The sequence below is a fragment of the Doryrhamphus excisus genome, chromosome 17 (genome assembly GCF_030265055.1).
Source record: "Doryrhamphus excisus isolate RoL2022-K1 chromosome 17, RoL_Dexc_1.0, whole genome shotgun sequence".
In the NCBI taxonomy this organism is placed as follows: domain Eukaryota; kingdom Metazoa; phylum Chordata; class Actinopteri; order Syngnathiformes; family Syngnathidae; genus Doryrhamphus; species Doryrhamphus excisus.
Genome location: NC_080482.1, coordinates 4,039,306 through 4,052,769, shown reverse-complemented (window position 1 = coordinate 4,052,769; position 13,464 = coordinate 4,039,306).

The window sequence follows — 13,464 nt, the reverse complement described above, 5'->3', positions numbered from 1 at the left end:
TCGTGCAGCCTTTGGGCAGCATCTTCACCATACTTTATTCTACAAACAACAATACTCAAATCACCTGTATGCATGAGTTATTGTTGAAAAGTTATGCTTATATTTCCCATTGCTACCACGCTCAGACAAACAGCAGAGTTGAACCAGCAGCTCGCCCGTCAGTGTTTGGCACAGCCGCTGCTTTACATCCACGCTGCGAGATGCTCAGGAGTCTGGCACGGTGTGTGAGCTCATGCTTTCCACTTTGTTCATGTTGATGGGAGAGAGTTCCCTGCCTCCCTTGCTTCATTTACTCCACCAAGTCCGTCTTGATAAATGGTCCACTTGGTGGGTAACATTTGTTACTCTGCTTGCAGCATAACACAATCAAGCATGGAGTCCCAGAGCACACACAGACAGAAACACATCACCGGTAACAAACACAAGACTTCACACAGACTTACAGACTCGATGTGCAGACAACGCTTTGTCAAAACATTTTATTACAAGAACCAGGGTAGTGAGGCATGAGCAGTTGTCATAAGCCACTGCATCGACCAACTCATTCATTCATTCACTCATTTTCTACCGCTTTTTCTCACGAAGGTCGCAAGGGATGCTGGAGCCTATCCCAGCTGTCTTCGGGCAAGAGGCGGGGTACACCCTGGATTGCTCGCCCATATAGACAAACAACCATTCACACTCACATTCATACCTATGGACAATTTGGAGTCGCCAATTAACCTAGCATGTTTTTGGAATGTGGGAGGAAACCGGAGTACCCGGAGAAAACCCACACACGCACGGGGAGAACATGCAAACTCCACACAGAGATGGGTGGAATCGAACCCTGGTCTCCTAGCTGTGAGGTCTGCACGCTAGCCACTCTAACGCCGCGCCGCCACATGGACCAACTGATTTTTTTTTTGTTTCAGAATGAAGTCCCTGGTCACACTTTGGGGACAAAAATAAATCGCCCCAGCTTTCATATGTTTTTTTTTTTTTCCTTGAATTTGGCCCCATTCCATTCCGTGGACTCTAGTGCCCTAAGAAAAATCCCACAGTGTTGTATTATTATTAATACACTGTGTGTCTCCATCTTTATTCCAAAACGTGCTCTCAACTCTTACCCAGATGTCAGTCTGCCATATGTTGTTTAATAACACAGTTACACCACAAGTCTCTCCTTGTTTTTTATTGAATATGGCTACAAAATAACCCACCATGGTGCCAAAGAAAGTTGCAAGTGCCAGCACTTTGCTAAAGAAGGTGAGAAAAACAAAGTCGTAGAAAAACACAATGATGGTGGCTATGTTGCTATCATTTGCCTTCCTTCTGAATATACTGAATTTTATTGAGAGTTTTGCTTGGAAGTCCTATTTTAATATACACATCGGTTTCAAAATAGCCACTTGCTTTTGGTATCCCTTTCAGAAGAATGACCCATACTGGCTTTTTTATACGGGTTTCCATTCCCTTTAGCTGCTTCTCCTACTGCCTTCTTTTTTTCTCCCAGTCCAATTCAGAGGTAGACACAGATAAACAAAATAACTGAAAATAAGCCTCAACATCAGGAAAGTTGCAGTAATGCAGTGTTGCATTGTGAAGTAACATCCCAGTGTGAGTGGGGGTCAGGACAAGAGAGGAAGGGAGAGATAATTGAGCCCTCGCTCGACCCATTATTTTGAAAACATAAAACTACACATCTCTCACAAATTTAAGACCGATATATTTCAATATGTGGTGTACTGTAGTGCTATTAAAATATACTTATGATTTTTATTTTATGTCATTTGCTGGATACAACAATGTTGTTGTCATCAACAATACTATAGTCCCATCAGAGTTCAACAACGAATCATCTTACTTTTGTGCGGGTCAACGACTGATGAAAATATCATCTGCGACAAAGCAGAAAGCCACTTTACATGGAGGAATGTGAAGCAGCTACGGTGTAGTATGTGGTAGTAGGGTGTCAGTGTGATTAGCACCTCTGTAGTCAGGTTGTTGAAGGTTTGAATCTTGGCTCCGACCTGTGGGTTTTCTCTGGGTAGTCAGTTTCCTCAAAAAAAAAAAAAAAATCCCCAAATTGACAGTTTATTAACTCAAATGAAATTATTCCCAAACAAGAATTATTTATATATATTTTTTATAATATTTAGTTTATATAACCGAGAGTGCAGCTGTTACATTTGGTATTCGAGGGTACAATATATTTATTGAAATAGATTTGGAATGACAAACCCATGTAAATGCAATATTTCACCTATTTTCCTTGCAAATATTTACATTTTTCACAAAGACAAATCAAGAACTGTTGACTTTGTTTAAAAGTAGTCTCTATAATCATCGGAATCTGGAAGCATCTCTTTTCTATGTTGGTTCTGGTCTGTCTTTTTTGCTTTCCAGCCTTATAAACAGCAATATCTCTCAACTGGTCGGTTGCAACCCAAAAGCGGATAGAAGGTCCGTTTCAGGTGGGTCGCATAACTCATAACTAGTAGGGATGAGCCAGATACTCGCTGGAGATGAGTAACCGTGACAAATAATGTATTACTGCCGAGTACGAGCCTTCAATGGGTAAAGCTCATCATTATTTGTAATCCTGTAGACAGAAAATCCTCATTATGTATTCACTCTTCATGCTCTGTGATTGGCCGGTCATGCACAGTAACCACCCCTCCCTAGGCAGCCTCAATAAGGTCATTAGAGCGGTCTGATTTATCCTAGAAATAAAATGTTAAACTGCTTGTACTACTTGTTGTATTTCTGACTTGGACATGAGTGTCTTTTACTGTGACAACAACAACAAGTGAGTGCAGAAAGTTCCAGGCACTGTGGGAAAATTTAGATTATGACCACTGCGGAAGCTCTTGCGGTGGCGAAAGATTGAAATGTTTATTGACATCACAAAACAAAACATAACTCTTATGCCCAAGCATTGACAGAGAGCAGAATGAGAAACATTTGGCCACCGACCCAACATGTTCTTATTTTCCAAGAAACACAAGAAAATGCCGCAACAGCTACTTAAAATGTTTATTATCTGATTGCCCAGTGTGGGAAAACCAAGAGTACCACAAATGCAGAAATACCCAGTTTTGGTTCGTATCCCCAAATATGTACCCATCCTATAAAGTCCTACTTCTAGTCCAACTACTGTTATATATGTTATATATATATATAGACGTGTATTGTCCACAATCTCCATTGAGCCCCATAAGGTTCTCCAACGTTCTCTTCTCGCTGCCCCTCCAGCAGATTGACACTTGTGCCTCCAAGTGGCCATCTGCTCCTTGTTTATTCAGATTGGATCGCAGCCGGTCTAAGAGGCTGTATATCAGCTAAACTGTTCAAGAGAGCAACGGCTGGAATCGGCGTCTGAGGCTCATCTGTACACAAGCACGACTACGTATGTGGATCAGAAACCATCGGGGTTGTGTAGATGTGTTTGCATGCATGAATAAAACAATCCAACATGTTGTTGTGCGCAATCATTTTCAATCTTTTTTGTTATATTATCTCTGTGCCCGTTGTTCTGGTTGGCTGCACACTCATCAAGACACTCGCATTGCAATATTTGCTTTCATTAATCCATTTGATAACCCCTCGACTAATCATAACTGAGCAGTTTGTGATGCTAAGTCGATATATATGTATATATATATATATATATATATATATATATATACACCATATTTTCTGGACTATAAGTCACACAAGTCGCACAAGGCCAAAAATGCATAATTAGGTAGAAAAAAACACTGGAGTATAAGACGCATTTTTTGCGGGTAATTTAATTTCCAAACTACTTGACCAAAACAGACATTACGTCATCTTGGAAGGCAAGTTCTAATATTAATAAAATAATAGAGAACAGGCTGAATAGGTGTAAGATATGCTAACACAATGGTTATTCAGCTACACAAAAAATAAACATGAACAGAAAAGGTGTCCAGTGTTTATGTAACATAAACACTTTTTTCATTTATAAGTCGCAGGCACCGCCAACCTATGAAAAAAAGTGTGACTTATTGTCCGGAAAATACAGTACTTATATACGTACATATCAATATACATACATATTATTCATGGTTGTTATACATGTACAGTAGTATACAGTCAAAATGTCAAAATTATTTTCCTCTTTCGATAAAACATGTATTTATAATATATAAAATCAAATCAGTATTTTGCATCCACAGTTTCAAAGTTTACAAGTAATGAAACTAATTGATACCATAATTATATTGGAAGACATCACTTTCAACATTATGATTAGTTTAAGTTCCAGATAGAACCACAACATGTCGGAAGAAGCCACTCAAAGCTGGATTATTCTCCTACAATTATAAGTACTTTGACATGCTTTCATACGCCCCTTCCCGCATTGTTTGTGAATAGTTTGTGCAGGTGGCTTTACACAAAGTTACACAACAGCATCTGTTGCAGTTGTCACGATGCGGCAAGTCGATGTTGCGTCGCAACCCTAGGATGCGGAGATCTTTGTTTAGTGACTATTTTGCTGTGCAGCAGCAGAAAAAAAAACGGCAACCGGCCAAACCAAACAAACAAATGCCAGACAATGAACCAACAAAGGGAGATGCACGCACCTGAATTAAATAGGGAACAGAAAATTAGAGGCAGGTGCGTGAAACAAGTAAAGGTGAGAGCGAACAGAAAGGAAACAACAAAGGGAGTAGCTACAAAATAAGGGCACGGAAACAGGAACTAAGGCATGGAAGGAAACTAAACAAGCTGTCACGGATTCTGACTCCCACGTTGTGACAGTGGTCTTTCAACTGAAAACATTTTTGCATCCTTTCATGCAAATACAACAATATTTTGAAAAATTGGACTCTGTAAACAGATCGCGCTCACCACAAGCAGCATCTTCTTGTTGCATATTTCACTCAGCTGCTACAAACATATTGTCTAAACCCTCTTTTGCAGCTCATTTTGTGTTCAACCATCTCCAGCGTGGAACTTTTCTAAGAAAACGCATTACAAGAACAAGTGTCTCGTGTTGAAGTCATATGAATTCATGAGACAAGGCCCTTTTGTAGCTTTGGAAAATACAACCACTTGAGGTTGTGTACCAGGTGCCCAAAAGCTATTGAACTGCTCTTCTCTGTTTCAATGCAATCACATTATATAGTACTTTCCATGCAGGAGGCTAGTTGCTAGCCAGTGTCAGTTTTAAAAAGCCATATGTTCATGTCATTTCTATTCATGAGGTGCTTTTCTTGACCCTTGGTGGTTGCAAGTGGACGTATAGTGGTGGGGTGAGGTGTGATTTATAAACAGAACCTTGTGTGCAGATTTGCGTTTGAGCATCTTCAATAGCGTTTCAACGGTTTTGGCTTTTGTGCGTATGCAAATTACGCTCACGTTCACGTTTGCAGATTTGCATATTTTTTATGCTACTTGTGTGCAAACACAGCCGTCATAAATGAGACCCCTGGGGAATACTGACCGGATATAAGGCGACCAAATAAGCGCAGGTTAATCAGCTGCTTGGCCGGCTTGATTGGATGACACAAGAGGCCCTACTTAGTCAGACAATGGTCAGAAAAGGTGAAACTCATTACACCGCAGAAGCTCAATGAATACATTTATATGCACACAATATTCCTGTAAACATCCGAAACATCTTTTTTTCAGCTTGCCAATTCCAATTCATTTCTGGTTATTTGACATCTCATTTAGACCCGTCCTATATGCCTTTATCAACATGAATGTTCGTCATATAGATATGGAAAATCAGAAAACATTATGAATTCGAACATTGCTCACTGCTCAGTTTGCAGATACTGTAGGCGCTAATTTTCCCCAGTCGGCCAATACAGCCCGCCCCATGCAATGTCCAATATATATATACTTATATACTTATATAAGTTTATGTGTTGTCACCAGTCAATGTCAATTTTTGTATACATTTTCATTGTAATAGGTTGCACGGTGGTCGAGTGGTTAGCACACAGACCTCACAGCTAGGAGACCCGAGTGGAGACCTGTGTGGAGTTTGCATGTTCTCCCCGTGCATGCGTGGGTTTTCTCCGGGTACTCCGGTTTCCTCCCACATTCCAAAAACATGCTAGGTTAATTGGTGACTCCAAATTGTCCATAGGTATGAATGTGAGTGTGAATGGTTGTTTGTCTATATGTGCCCTGTGATTGGCTGGCGACCAGTCCAGGGTGTCCTCTCGCCCGAAGACAGCTGGGATAGGCTCCAGCACCCCTCGTGAGGATAAGCGGTACAGAAATGAATAAATGATTTATGGTATAAAACACAGTTTTATACAATAAGAGTCTACAATGTTTTAACAATAATTAATAACAAGAATTAATAAAAATATATAAGATACTAAGTATGAATATATCAATGTACTACTGAGGACAAAAAGCTTTCAGAAAACAGAAAAGGTCAACCTAATGCATCACCTGTTGACAGCCTTAGCTGATGATGTCTCCGTATCGGATAATACGAGCTGCAACAGCCCGCTGTGCATAGACAGCCCTCCATTAACATTTTAGGCTATGTCGTCGGCATTTGCCGAAGCAAGGGTGAAAGAGACCGACAATGTATCTCGAGCACAAATGGCAAAAACACAGTAATGTGTGAGCATTAGTTTAGCTGAAGGAGCAAACATAAGAGCGAGTACATGCGTCCGTGATACCTGTCATGTGAAATGTAAATGTCAAATATCTTTTGAAAAGCTTTTGTGAAGATGTAGATGCTCATTTCATAATGGATGTGTCATTCTGTAATGGCACATGGAACTGAAAAGCTTTTGAAATCACTTCATTCAAATACTAGGTGATGCTTTGAGGCACCCAGTCCAAGCCTGCTGGAAATTAGTTCTTCTATTGATATTTGCACTGGCTTTATCTCTGAACAGTCACATTGATCAGTCTTCTCCTTAGTCCACTCTATTTGGATGTGAACATTAAAACATTGTCCACTGTCCTCATGGCAGCAAATCCATAAGCGTTCCATATTTGGGGGCGGTTGCCATGGCTGCTGACATTTCTTTTGGCAGCTGCTGAACAACCTTGTCCTCCGTGCGGCGCGTGAAAAACCTATAAAACATGTAACCTATGGCCTGAGAAGAAGTTGTTTTTAAAAACATAGCTTTTGGTTTCATGGTCACAAATTGGACTGGGAAGTGGATTCAAAACTGTTTAACATTCTTTTTCTACCGCTTTTCATGGGGGTTGCTGGAGCCTATCCCAGCTGTCTTCAGGTGAGAGGCGGGGTACACCCTGGACTGGTCGCCAGTCAATCACAGGGCACATATGGACAAACAACCATTCACACTCACATTCATACCTATGGACAATTTGGAGTCGCCAATTAACCACACAACAAACTTCACACAGAGATGGCCGAGGGTGGAATTGAACCCTGGTCTCCCAGCTGTGAGGTCTGTGCGCTAACCACTCGACCGCCATGCCACCCTGTTTAACATGTCAGCAAAAAAAACAAAAAACTTTGAGTTTGATGTGGCATTGGGAAACATGTACATTACGTCTTCTTCAATGAGCTTGGGTTTGGAACATGGATCCTGACCCAGCAGGGTGCACTTTGGTTGGACACACTTGATGAGCGCTGTCCCAGAGGTCGGTCGAACCAGGATATAGAACGGATAAAGCCACTTGGCCTGGCCCAACAAGGTGCACTGTGGTCTGACACTCTCTCCGAGCGGCCTGGAGGTTGGATATATAACCAGGATGTGCAGCAGGTGGAGCCACCTGGTGCGGCCCAACAAGGTGTACTGTAGTCAGACCCAGTCTTGGAGCATCCCCGGCGTGCCGCCATGAATACCCCGAATGTGCCATGCCGGAATATGGAAGCATGTGTCTCCTCTTCAGACTTTGACTGAACATTACTGAGGATATGAGTACATCTACTGGTGACATTTGGTATTACAGTTTACTCCCAGCACATCCGAAGCACACAACATTTTGCAAGACCAGAACGCCACTTCATATTATTGGTTCAAAGCATCATTATCATCTGCAAGTTTCATATTTTGGTTTTGTTACAATAAAATGTTGGTGGGTTATGTCGTGAAAAATAATGAACTGTACAAACGGCGATAACGTGAAACAGCAGCAGTGACACTAAAAAGAATGCAATCAAGACATCATTGTTGCTAACTCGTGACGTAAAACCAATTAGTGCACCAAGAATAGTAGTAATAGTAGTAATCATAGGTTGTCGTTCATCATCTATACATTTTGATTGCATTTGTATCTAATAACGTTTGTATCATAAGTAGCTATTGTTGCATGTCGGTGCTCTTCCTCAATGATAAAAAAAACAACTCGGAGAAATTGATAGTTCACTCCTATGAGAATCTGAAATAGGAAGCAGAAGCAGTGATGCAGTGGCTGAACCCTTAAATGGAAATCCTGGTTGTAAAGGATTACGTTATTAGTAATAATTACGTTTTGGAACTGGAAGTGTTTTTTTTTAATATGAGTTCTTTCCCTCAAATGCTTTTCTGCAAGCTCTCCAATAAAGGAAGGAATGTTTCTTATGCTTTCTTCAATCCGTCTAACCTTGCTGATGCATTGCCAAGTGTTCTATAGAAGACCTGACATGAAGTCATTCAGCAGTTCTCGGATAGACACAATGAAATCAATCTAACATTGTCCCAGTGGTTTTTGACAGCATCATTTCCAAGTGCACATTCTAAACCTAATCATTTCTCTTTTTGACACAATGGCTGAAAAACACTCTCTTTGGTCGGGTTGTTATGAGCACATTGTGGATGCAGACCAAAACATTCCTATTGAGATCCATGACTGTTAAGGCTACACTTGCCAATGGCTGTTTGCATCTTGATTGACTGAACTGAACTGAACAGGCAGGCGTTAGAATCGGTAAACTGTACCGAGATGATTTGTTTGTGTGGCTTAGTCGGGAAAAAATGCATCCCTCCTGCTACCAAACACATACTTCCTATGGAGTCAGGATTTCTGCTTCTGTTTAAGCCAGCAGTGAAGGCTTTACTGGCCTTGCTGGACATCACTGCTAATGTTACCTTGATAATCATATTTAGCGATCATTTTTAATTTTTTAATGAGGAAAATATACAAACCAAACACAAGCTTTTTCCATTTGGCCTACTTCAACTTTTCCTTGAGTAATTACTATCCTGATTAAACTGAAGTAGGTAATAGAAAGAAAATGATGTATTATGTATTTGGGTCATCTCAAATCTATGAATGACATCCTAGAAAAAAATGAGTCATAATTATTTGAAGGTCAAGATGAAATGTTACACAACATGTTTGGATATTACGAAGCAAATTATAGCAGCAAAGCACCTTACATGACACCCAGTACAATCAATGGCAGACTTAGATAATATGTCCATTGTGTAGAAGAGAATAAGACTATTCTCTTCTGCTCATGAAGCCGCCCTTGCTTTGCTTTATGCAAAAAAAGATTCTACTTTTTAGCTTTCGTTTTATACCCACTAGAACAACTATGGATTTTGAGTTTAGTTTTTTGGCTTTACCAAGTTATTTATTTCAGTTTAATGATCATGTTTAATAAAGTATAGGTATGAGGAACATACTTAAGCGTCAACTGCTGTGAACAGTTCCCAACCTCAGACATGAATTGATCAGAGAAAGTGAATCAATTAAAGCATTATAGCAAAACAAATGGGAAACTCTATATACACGGTCATTACAAAAATATGATTACATTTGTTTATGGACTGTGTGTTGTCTTTATGCCATGCCGATTGCGTCCTATGCATGGTGTCACTGCTTTCCTTTCTCCTCCCGTGTAAACATAAACATACAGTTAGCTATGTCAAGAGATAAAATACATGAGACTATCTGTAAATGTACGTTTTAGCTTGACACCCAAACATATACATTGATCAGATAACAAGATGATAATTGTATTAATTGCTGGGTTACATTTACTCCCCGACTCCCCCGGCAAAAGAAACGTACCTAACTAAACCGCCCCCCCCCCAAAAAAAGTGTTGTGTTTTGGATTTGATTTTAAGTCCCAGTTATTTTAGTTAGTTATTTTTCAATAAATTTGGACTTACTTGCATCACAGAGTATTTTCTTTACAATAAACATAATCCATGAAGATTACTGTTACATAAGCAGTACAACAATCTTTTTTAGTGAATGTAATCACTAGGGCGGCAGAAACCTACACGATGGAATTATGTAACTATGTGTATCACTTTATTTAATATTTCAATTATTATTCTGTTCAACTTTCATGTCAAAAATTGTTGTAAAAGTACAAAATCGGATGTTGTATCTTTTTTTTCTCATATCGATTAATTTGCTGATATATGGAAGTTTCAAATCAACTGGGCTCATTTGGCTAATTAAAGGTCCAGGCTTTATTGTCTGTTTTCATATGTATGCATATATCAAGCTAATTCTGGCTGCATGCCCAGAATTAGCTTGGCAATCATGTCTAGTATATAACTATTGCATAATTCATATTAAGAATATATATTTGTGAATCTGTGCATTCATATTACTGTGAATCAAATGACACCAGCAAGAATCATAGTACATATGTATATGTGAGATATTATTATCTCATTCAGTCTATTAGTTCAGTGAGGTTTACACTCACTGAACACCCGAAACAACTCATAAGGCCTAAGCAGAATTATTGTCGACTTCTGGCATAAAATGTATGCTAAACAAGAACATGATACCCAGGAAAAGTCAAGGAAAAAAACAGCATATAATAAATGGTGCTGTTAACAATGTCACACAAGTTGAGTATCTGTCCGACGCCGATGGTGCTTTGAGTTTAGGACCCAAAAGCCGTCTAGCAGAAAGGAGCTAAATGACCTGTGGTGCAATACACATGTATATGATACTTTTCACATCCAAGGAACGGTGTGGAAAAAAACACTTGGACGGAGTCACCTTGGGTGCAGAATTTCTTTTTCAATAGATGATTTTGACATAAAATGTACGATAAAAGCATGTATTTCATTTTTATTGTTATGGTATTGTTATACCATGAGTATCTGCTCAACATTGGAATTCAAAACAATCACCAGGAGGTGAAACTAAAACCACCCCCCCCCCCTTCCCTTTCAGAATCACTAAATTGTAATGCATAAGTCTTCTTTTATTTTTTCAGTATAGAGAATACAATGTTATTGTGTATTTGCTGTGTTCTCCGAGTGATCCTGCTATTAAAACATGCAGCAACAAAGAACTGAAATGATCCAAAATCAAAAACATAAATGCAATGGAAAAATGCTGCAAAGGAGTAAATAGTGCAAGATCAGAAACAAATGCAAAGGACAAGAACTGCAAATGCCAAAAACGTTAGCCAGTTTACAAGCGCTTCTAAAACTATAAAGTAAGTAAGTTTAGAGAATAAAAAAGTACTTTTTTCTTCATGTCATTGTGCAACATTTAAAAAATGGTTGCTCTATTAGTGAAATATGTTCCCGTTGCATGTGATTTATGGTGATTTTGGAACACTCCAAACACATTTCTGTGTTTTTTTCCACAAACACAAATTCCACACACAGAACCAGATCCCACCCATCCATGCACGGCATGCAAGGAGGCCATGTTAGAGTGACAGGGTGCACGACATTCATTCTCAGGGCATCGAATTGATCGCAACTGGACTGTTTAGGTTGTATTATAAGATCTGACGCCGTAGCCTGACAATGCAATAATCAGGGTGAAGCACAATATTCACAGACCTAGTTGCCCATTCAAAAATTAAAAAACAAACTACGACTGTGTTGTGTTCAATGAAGCGTTGTTGTTGGAATTTCCGTGGTAATAACAGAAAACTGGCTGCTATTAGTGACAAGTTACAAAACCTTCTCCGACTATTGCTTTCTAATCCTTTCTCTTACAGCCTGCCTTGTTAAGATTGTATTAAATGGATTTACCCAAGGCATTAAATAATTACTGAATAATTATTATTATCTTCAAAAAGCCGTTCAATATTTGACATCTTTGACCGGTCAAGGTTTTGATTAATATGATGGGTTTTTTGTCACATCATTTATATTGCAGCACATTCATGTATATCAAAGATAATGACTTTGTGTCATAAATGACACACTGTACTTCGCTGCAAAACCTTCCAATACAAGCGGCGAGCTTAGGTCATATAGATTGTTTTCAGTTGCTTTCCCTTGTGTCTGATCGACCGGAGACATTGTTGACAAAGGCAACACTCCTGTGAGAGATTACCTGGGGCACCTGCCAAACAAAACGTGATTATATGGTTTCTTTCATGCTACCGCTGGTGGAAACATTACCAGGCATGGTCTTTCATGCTTCGTTTAGTGATTGTATGACATGCAGGTTTTCAGAATTTAGCCTTACTTACTTTAGACTCTCTTTTTGTAAAGCATACAAATACAATGACACAATTACTATTAGCCTTACCATTGCAAAACAAAAAATACATCCCTTTAATGTTTGTAGCTCGGTTTTTATGCTGGATTCCCTTCTTGACTTTGACCAGGTATTAAAGATGGCCAGAATCCTCACACCTACAGTACATACAGTGACTCAATAGCTCAAACTAAGTCGTTTGTGCACGTTGATGCAGGTTAGTCAAGTCAAGTGTAATTTCACCCCTCTGTTATAGTTTTTAGGGTCTGACTGGAACTGATGTTTATTATTATGAGCGCATCAGAATTTGTTATTTTAGCATTCTGAACCCCAAAAAATAAGTATAAATATGTAAATATGAAATATTTGTATTTATTTATATTCTATTTGTATTAATATTTATATATGTAAATATGAAATATGTAAATATAAATATGACAACAAGCAATGTAAATGTTATAATAAGTACACAATCTAAGGTGAAGCCATAATGTTTTGTTATCAATGTATTGAACATAAAAAAAAATATTTGGAAAAAATTACATCCATACATATGTAAGATAGCAATCAGAAAAGCTGATTCATAGTTCGCTCTTGCAATTGATTGAAATTAATAATTACAGTGGTCTCATGCATGTCTCATCCACAGCTCATCATAGGAACATTCATACAATTTGAACAGGGAGTGTGAAAATATCAATATTCATTCAACCAGGTCGATTTCATCGGTCTTAGTAAGAGCAAAGCCTTTTGTCTCTCTTTTCTCTCTCGTCACGTCTTTGCCTTTTCTACTATGTCTCATTTTCTCCCCCTCAGACCTCAAACTGCAAATGAGAGCATCACTTCCTGTGTGCGGATGTGCCCGATGCAACTGGTCAATGCGTGGTTGAATAATTGAAGAGGGAAGCTGATTAAAAGTAGTACAAAATGTGCACTGATAAGTAATCTGTAATGAGTACAACCCCCCTAACTGTGATTCAGCAACCTTGAATGCAATAATGAATGATGTCTTTTATTAACTATATTCCATTTCAACCCACTGATTAGACATGGTTAGCATGAGTGCACCATCTGTGACGACTGCTGCGTTAGGGGACATGC